Below are 8,338 nucleotides of genomic sequence, written 5' to 3' on the forward strand. Positions count from 1 at the left end.
GAGAAAGAGAGCAGCAGAGAGAGAAGGAGAAGCAGACTCCCTGCAGGGAGTCTGATATGGGGTTCAATCCCAGAACTCTGGGGTCATAACCTGAACTGAAGGCAGACACTTAACCAACTGAGAGACCCAGGTGCCCTGCAAAAGTTTTAAATTTTGATGAGATTCAGTTCATCAAGTTTTTCCTTTTAGGAATCATACTTTTGGTGTCAAGTATAAAAATTCTTTGAATAGCCCTAGTCCTGAAAATATACCCACTTTTTTTTTTCTATGAATGGATGAAATAAATTTTATTTGGCAACTTACCTACTGTGTATTTAGAAAGTTTTAAAATAATTTGCTAATATAAATAGTTAAATATAAATGCAGATTTTCCCCTTATTTCCTCTGAACAAATTACTAGACATAAAATTGATAGGTTAAAGAGGAAAGATTTTTTTCCCTAGATTTATTGAGAAGTAATTGACATACACCTGTGTGTAAGTTTATGGTTTGATTTACATCCTCATATGGGTTTTTTTTGTTTTTTTTTTTTTAAAGATTTTATTTATTTATTTGACAGACAGAGATCACAAGTAGGCAGAGAGGCAGGCAGAGAGAGAGGAGGAAGCAGGCTCCCTGCTGAGCAGGGAGCCCAATGCGGGGCTTGATCCCAGGACCCTGAGATCATGACCTGAGCCGAAGGCAGAGGCTTAACCCACTGAGCCACCCAGGCGCCCCCTCATATGGTTTTTGCTAAAGGTTTTAGAGCCTTACATTTTACATTTAAATTATGATACATTTTGATTTAATTTGTGTTTAAATATTGAAAAGATTCTTTTCCTTCATTAAATTGCTTTTGCATTTTGGTCAAAAATTTGTTGGGCATATTTGTGTGGCATTATTTCTGGATACTTTATTATTAACCACTGGTTTATCTACCTGTTTATTAGTTCCACACTGTTTTTTATTACTGCAGCTATTTAGTAAGCCTTAATATTGGGTAATTTCTTGCAATTTATAGTTTTTGTCAAGATTGGTTAGCTATTCTAAGACTGGTATTTTTTCCATGTAAATTTTAGAATAACCTTCTTTATATTTATGAAAGTATTTGCAGGAATTTTTCTAAAAATTTCTTTCATCAGCATTTTGTAATTTTGAGTGTGCAGATCCTGCACATGCCGTATTAATTTTATGTCTAGTTAGTTTGTTTATTTTCTTTGGAGCAAAGTTACCATGGTTTTTCCTTTATTTTCTTTTTTAAAGGTATTTTGTTTTAAAATTTGCTGTTGGCATGTTCATAGGTGTGTATGTTGATATGTATAATACAATTGTTTTCTTTAATTAACTATTTCTAGTTCACAACCAGAGATACTCTTTATTGTTTTAATTTTTTAAATTTTTTTATTAACATATCATGTATTAACATATAATGTATTATAAGCCCCAGGGGTACAGGTCTGTGAATTGCCAGCCTATACACTTCACAGCACTCATCATAGCACATACCTTCCCCAATGTCCATAACCCAATCACCGTCTCCCTACCCCCCTCCCCCTAGCAACCCTCAGTCTGTTTTGTGAGATTAAGAGTCTTTTATGGTTTATCTCCCTCCTGATCCCATCTTGTTTCATTTATGCCTTCCCTACTCCCCCAAACCTCCAATTTGCCTCTCAAATTTCTCATATCAGGGAGATCATATGATAATTGTCTTTCTCTAATTGACTTATTTTCACTCAGCATAATACCCTCTAGTTCCACCCACATCGTTGCAAATGGCAAGATTTCATTTCTTTTGATGACTGCATAGTATTCTATTGTAGATATATACCATATCTTCTTTATCTGTTCATCTGTTGATGGACATCTAGGTTCTTTCCATAGTTTGGCTATTGTGGACATTGCTGCTATAAACATTCTGGTGCACGTGCATCTTCGGATCATTACATTTGTATCTTTAGGATAAATACCCAGTAGTGCAATTGCTGAGTCATAGAGTAGCTCTATTTTCAACTTTTTGAGGAATCTCCATGCTGTTTTCCAGAGTGGTTGCACCCGCTTGCATTCCCACCAAAGTGTAGGAGGGTTCCCTTCTCCACATCCTCGCCAGCATCTGTCATTTCCTGACTTGTTAATTTTAGCCATTCTGACTGGTGTGAGGTGGTATCTCATTGTGGTTTTGATTTGTAGTTCCCTGATGCCAAGTGATGTGGAGCACTTTTTCATGTGTCTATTGGCCATTTGGGTGTCTTCTTTGCAAAAATGTCTGTTCATGTCCTCTGCCCATTTCTTGATTGGATTATTTGTTCTTTGGGTGTTGGGTTTGATAAGTTCTTTATAGGTTTTGGGTGCAGTTGTAAGTGATATTGACTCCTTAATTTCCTTAATTTCTCTTTCTTCTGTCTTGCTTTTGGTGTATAGAAATGCAACTGATTTCTGTGCATTGATTTTATATCCTGATACTTTACTGAATTCCTGTACAAGTTCTAGCAGATTTGGAGTGGAGTCTTTTGAGTTTTCCACATAAAGTATATCATCTGCAAACAGTGAGAGTTTGACTACTTCTTTGCTGATTTGGATGCCTTTAATTTCTTTTTGTTGTCTGATTGCTGAGGCTAGGAATTCCAGTAGTATGTTGAATAGCAGTGATGATAATGGACATCCCTGCCATGTTCCTGACCTTAGCAGAAAAGCTCTCAGTTTTTCTCCATTGAGAATGATATTTGCTGTGGGCTTTTCATAGATGGCCTTGATGATATTGGGGTATGTATCCTCTATCCCTACACTTTAAACGGTTTTGATCAAGAAAGGATGCTGTACTTTGTCAAATGTTTTTTCAACATCTATTGAGATTATCATATGGTTCTTGTTCTTTCTTTTATTAATGTATTGTATCTCATTGATTGATTTGCAGATGTTGAACCAACCTTGCAGCCCAGGAATAAATCCCACTTGGTCATGGTGAATAATCCTTTTAATGTACTGTCGGATCCCATTGGCTAGTATTTTGGTGAGAATTTTTGCATCTGTGTTCACCAAGGATATTGGTCTGTAATTCTCCTTTTTGATGGGGTCTTTGTCTGGTTTTGGGATCAAGATAATGCTGGCCTCATAAAATGAGTTTGGAAGTTTTCCTTCCATTTCTACTTTTTGGAAAAGTTTCAAGAGACTAGGAATTAATTCTTCTTTAAATGCTTGGTAGAATCCCCAGGGAAGCCATCTGGCCTTCAGCTCTTGTTTGTTGGGAGATTTTTGATGATTGCTTCAATCTCCTTACTGGTTATGGGTCTGTTGAGGTTTTCTATTTCTTTCTGGTTCAGTTGTGGTAGTTTATATGTCTCTAGGAATACATCTGTTTCTTCCAGATTGTCAAATTTGCTGACGTATAGTTGCTCATAATATGTTCTTATAATTGTTTTTATTTCTTTGGCATTGGTTGTGATCTCTCCTCTTTCATTCATGGTTTTATTTATTTGGGTCCTTTCTCTTTTCTTTTTGATAAGTCTGGCCAGGGGGTTATCAATCTTATTAATTCTTTTAAAGAACAAGCTCCTAGTTTCGTATATTTGTTTTTTTGTTTGTTTGTTTGTTTGTTTCTGTTTCATTGATTTCTGCTCTGATTGTTATTATTTCTCCCCCTGCTGGGTTTAGGCTTTCTTTTTTGTTCTTTCTCCAGCTCCCTTAGGTTTAGGGTTAGGTTGTTTATTTGAGACCTTTTTTCTTGATAAAGGCTTGTATCACTATATATTTTCCTCTCAGTACTGTGTCCCACAGATTTTGAACTGTTGTGTTTTCATTATCATTTGTTTCCATGAATTTTTCCATTCTTCTTTAATTTCCTGGTTGACCCATTCATTCTTTAGAAGGATGCTCTTTAGCTTCCATGTATTTGGGTTCTTTCCAAATTTCCTATTGTGATTGAGTTCTAGTTTCAGAGTATTGTGGTCTGAAAATATGCAAGGAATGATCCCAATATTTTGGTACTGGTTGAGACCTGATTTGTGGCCCAGGATGTGATCTATTCTGGAGAATGTTCCATGTGCACTAGAGAAAAATGTGTGTTCTGTTGCTTTGGAATGGAATGTTCTGAATATATCTGTGATATCCATCTGGTCCAGTGTGTCATTTAAGGCTTTTATTTCCTTGTTGATCTTTTGCTTGGATGATCTGTCCATTTCAATGAGGGGGGTGTTAACTTCCCCTACTATTATTGTATTATGGTCAATGTGTTTCTTTGATTTTGTTATTAATTGGTTTATATAGTTGGCTGCTCCCACGTTAGGGGCATAGATATTTAAAATTGTTAGATCTCCTTGTTGGACAGACCCTTTGATTATGATATAGCATCCTTCCTCAGGTATTATTATAGTCTTTGGCTTAAAATCTAGTTTATCTGATTTAAGGATTGCCATGCCAACTTTCTTTTGATGTCCATTAGCATGGTAAATTGTTTTCCAACCCCTCAGTTTAAATCTGGAGGTGACTTTGGGTCTAAAATGAGTTTCTTGTAGATAGCATATTGATGGGTTTTATTTTTTTTAATCCATTCTGATACTCTGTGTCTTTGATTGGGGGCATTTAGCGCATTTACATTCAGGGTAACTATTGAATTTAGTGCCATTGTATTGCCTGTAAGGTGACTGTTACTGTATATTGTCTCTGTTCCTTTCTGTTACTTTTAGGCTCTCTCTTTGCTTAGAAGACCACTTTCAATATTTCCTGTAGAGCTGGCTTGGTGTTTACAAATTGTTTTAGTTTTTGTTTGTCCTGGAAAATTTTATCTCTACTTCTATTTTCAATGATAGCCTAGCTGGATATAGTATTCTTGGCTGTATTACAATTGCTTTTTATATACTGATCTTATATCCTGCAACTATTTGAACTCACTAGTTAGCTTTAGAAGGGTTTTTTGTATGAAGACTTTTTGGGAGTTACTTTGTATTCAATCATGTCATCAACAAATAGAGATTATTTCATGTATTCCTTTTCCTTGCCTGTATTCCTTTTATTTCCTTGCCTATATTCCTTTTATTTCTTTTATTTTCTTTTTTTTTTTCTTTTTGCCTTATTGCAATAGCTAGAACTTCCAGATCTGTTTGGTAAAAGTATTGAGAATGGAAATTCATATCTTGCTCCCAATCCTAGGGAGAAAAGATTTAAGCTTTCACCAATAAGTGCCAGTATTAACTGTAGGTTTTCTGAAGATGCTTTATATCAAGTTGAAATAATTTCCCTCTATTCCTATTTTTCTGAGAGTTTTTGTCATAAATGAGTGTTGAATTTGTCAAAAGTTTTTTCTGCATCAGTTCTTTTGATCATATAATTTTTCCTTTTTTAGCTTATATAATAGGTTACACTGAGCTTTGAATATTGAACCAACCTGACATACCTAGAATAAGTCTCATTTTGTCATGGTATGTATTGGTAATATACAATACATATTTTGGCATGTAATTATTTTTATACATTGTGGGATTCATTTTACTAAAATTTTCAGATTTTGGTGTCTAAATTCATAAGAGTTTTTGCCCGGTTTTCTTTATTTGTACTGTGTTTGTTTGGTTTTGATGACTTTATAAAATGACCTGAGAAATGTTTCCTCTCTATGTTAGTTTTCTGTTCATATTAGTCTCCAGTTCTGCTGTAACACATCAACACAAGTAATACAAGAAGCTTATTATTATTGTTTTGGAGGTCGGAAGTCTGAAGAGAGGTTCACTGGTCTAAACTGAATATGTTGGCTCATGACCTCTCCTTTCATCTTCAAAGCCAACAGCATAGTGTCCTCAAATATCTCTGAATCTGACCATACTACCACCCTCTTTCACTTGTAAGGTCACCTGTGGGTATGTCTGGCCTATCTGCATAATCCAAGATAATCTCTCCCATCCTAGCATTTTTTTTAAAGATTTTATTTATTTATTTGACAGACAGAGATCACAAGTAGGCCGAGAGGCAGGCAGAGAGAGAGGTGGAGGCAGGCTCCCTGCAGAGCAGAGAGCCCGATGCGGGGCTCGATCCCAGGGCCCTGGGATCATGACCTGAGCTGAAGGCAGAGGTTTAATGCACTGAGCCACCCAGGTGCCCCCCATCCTAGCATTTTTAATAAAGTCCTTTTTGCCTTATAAAGTAACATTAACAGGTTCCAGCATCATTATCCTGCTTACCAACATCCTGTTTTCTGAAGAGATTGTGTAAAATGGGTGTTAATTCTTCTTTAGATGTTTGCTAGAATTCTCCAGTGAAACTATCTGGGCCTGGATATTTCCTTTTTCCTGAATCTTTGTAGTTATGAATTCAACTTCTTTGCTAGCTTCAAGACTTACTCAGATTGCCTATTCGTTTTGGCTGAGTTTTGGTAATTTATTGCTTTGGGGGAATTGGTTAATTTCTTCTATGTTGTCAAATTTATGAGTACTAAATTATAACATTCTTCTATTATCTTTTTAATGTCTGCAGGATCTGTAATAATAGCTTTTATTTTATTTCTACTATTGGTAATTCATGTATCTTTTCTGTTTTTATTTTTCTAATTCTTGCTAGAAGTTTATCAATTTTGTTGATTTTTTTTGAAGAATTAGTTTTTGCTTCGATATACATATAATGTATGTATATGTGTATATAATATATACATATAGAAATATATGTTATATAATACATATTTTGTATTATATGTATGTATAATGGGATATTATTCAGCTATGAGGAAGAAGTTATGTGTCTAGATTCATTTTTTGTGTGGATGTCCAGTTGTGCCAGCACCATTTGTTGAAGAGACTATTCCTTTCTTCATTTTATTGCCTTTGCTTCTTTATCAAAGATCAATTGCCCATATTTGTGTGAGTCTATTTCTGGTCTCTGTTCTGTTCCCTTGATTTATTTGCCTGTTTCTTATCAATACTGTCTTGTTTTTTTTTTATAGCTTTATACAAAGTCTTAAAGTTGGGTATTATCAGTTCTCTGATTTTGGTCTTCTCAATATTGTGTTAGCTATTCTAGGTAATTTGCTTCTCCATATAAACTTTATTTTTTAATTTAATTTAATTTTTTTCAGTGTTTCAAAATTTATTGTTTATGCAAAACTTTAGAAACAATTTATCTATATGCACAAAAAAAGTTGCTGGGATTTTGATTGGCATTGCATTGGATCTATGTATCAGGTTGTGGGAAACTGACATCTTGCCAATATGGAATCTTCCTACCCATGTGCATGTCATATCTCTACATTTGTTTAGATCTTCTTTTGTTTCTTTTACCGAGTCTTTTTCTTTTTTCATTTTCCTCATGTAGATTTTGTATATATCCTGCTAGATTATATCAAACCATTTAATTTTTGTGCTAATTTAAATGATACTGTGTTTTAAATGTCAAATTCCAATTTTTCATTCCTTGTCTATACAAAAGCAATTGATTTTTAATGTTAACCTTGTAACCTGAAACCTTGACATAATCACATATTTATTCCAGTTTTTTGTTGTTAATGAGTCTCTGAGATGGTCTACATAGACAATCGTGTCATCTACAAAGAAAGTTTTATATCTTCTTTCCCACTCTGTATAAATTTTTTCTTTTGTTTTACTGCATTATACAGGACTTCCAGTATGAAGTGAAAATCAGTGGTAAAAGGGGACATCCTTGCCTTGTTCCTGGTCTTAGAAAAAAAGCATGTAGTTCCTTATCGTTATGTGTGATGTTAGCTGAAGGGATTTTTGTAGGTGTTCTATACTGAGTTGAGGAGATTCCCCTCTATTCATAGTCTTATTTTGCTTATTTTGCTAAATAGTCTTATTTTTCATAATATTTATTATGAAGTGGTATTGGATTTTGTCAAATGCTTTTCCTGCATCTGTTGATCTTATATGATTTTTCTTCTTTAAGTAGCTGATGTGATGGATTACATTAATTATTTTCCCAGTTTTTAATAGCACTTATCACTAGTTATGTATGCACACACACACACACATCTTCACTTTTTCATTCTCTGTCATTCCCACTAAACTGTAAACTCAAGTACCTACTATATTATGTACTCAATAAATATTAGTTAAATGAATAAACCATCACCCACTTATATTTATTTGTATCTACTAAGAAGCTGTGGGAAGAGGACAACAGTTTATGTAGTCCAGGTGCAAGATAGAGATGAAAGGAACAGAGGGGAGAGATGCCACAATATTTGTTCCTCCCTAGTTTTTCCAGATGCTAGGTTTAAGCATCACTGGCTAGAGGGCTAAAGCCAACAGCTGATTGAGTTGTTTTGTTGAGAGCTATTGTGGATTCAGGGATAAGCAAAACTGCTTTGGGTTTAGGTGACAGAGTGTGAGGGAGTTGTAGTGAAAACTATGATCCTGTTTTATAAATG

The sequence above is a fragment of the Lontra canadensis genome, unplaced genomic scaffold (assembly GCF_010015895.1).
Source record: "Lontra canadensis isolate GAN:19392208 unplaced genomic scaffold, GSC_riverotter_1.0 scaffold60, whole genome shotgun sequence".
Classification (NCBI taxonomy): domain Eukaryota; kingdom Metazoa; phylum Chordata; class Mammalia; order Carnivora; family Mustelidae; genus Lontra; species Lontra canadensis.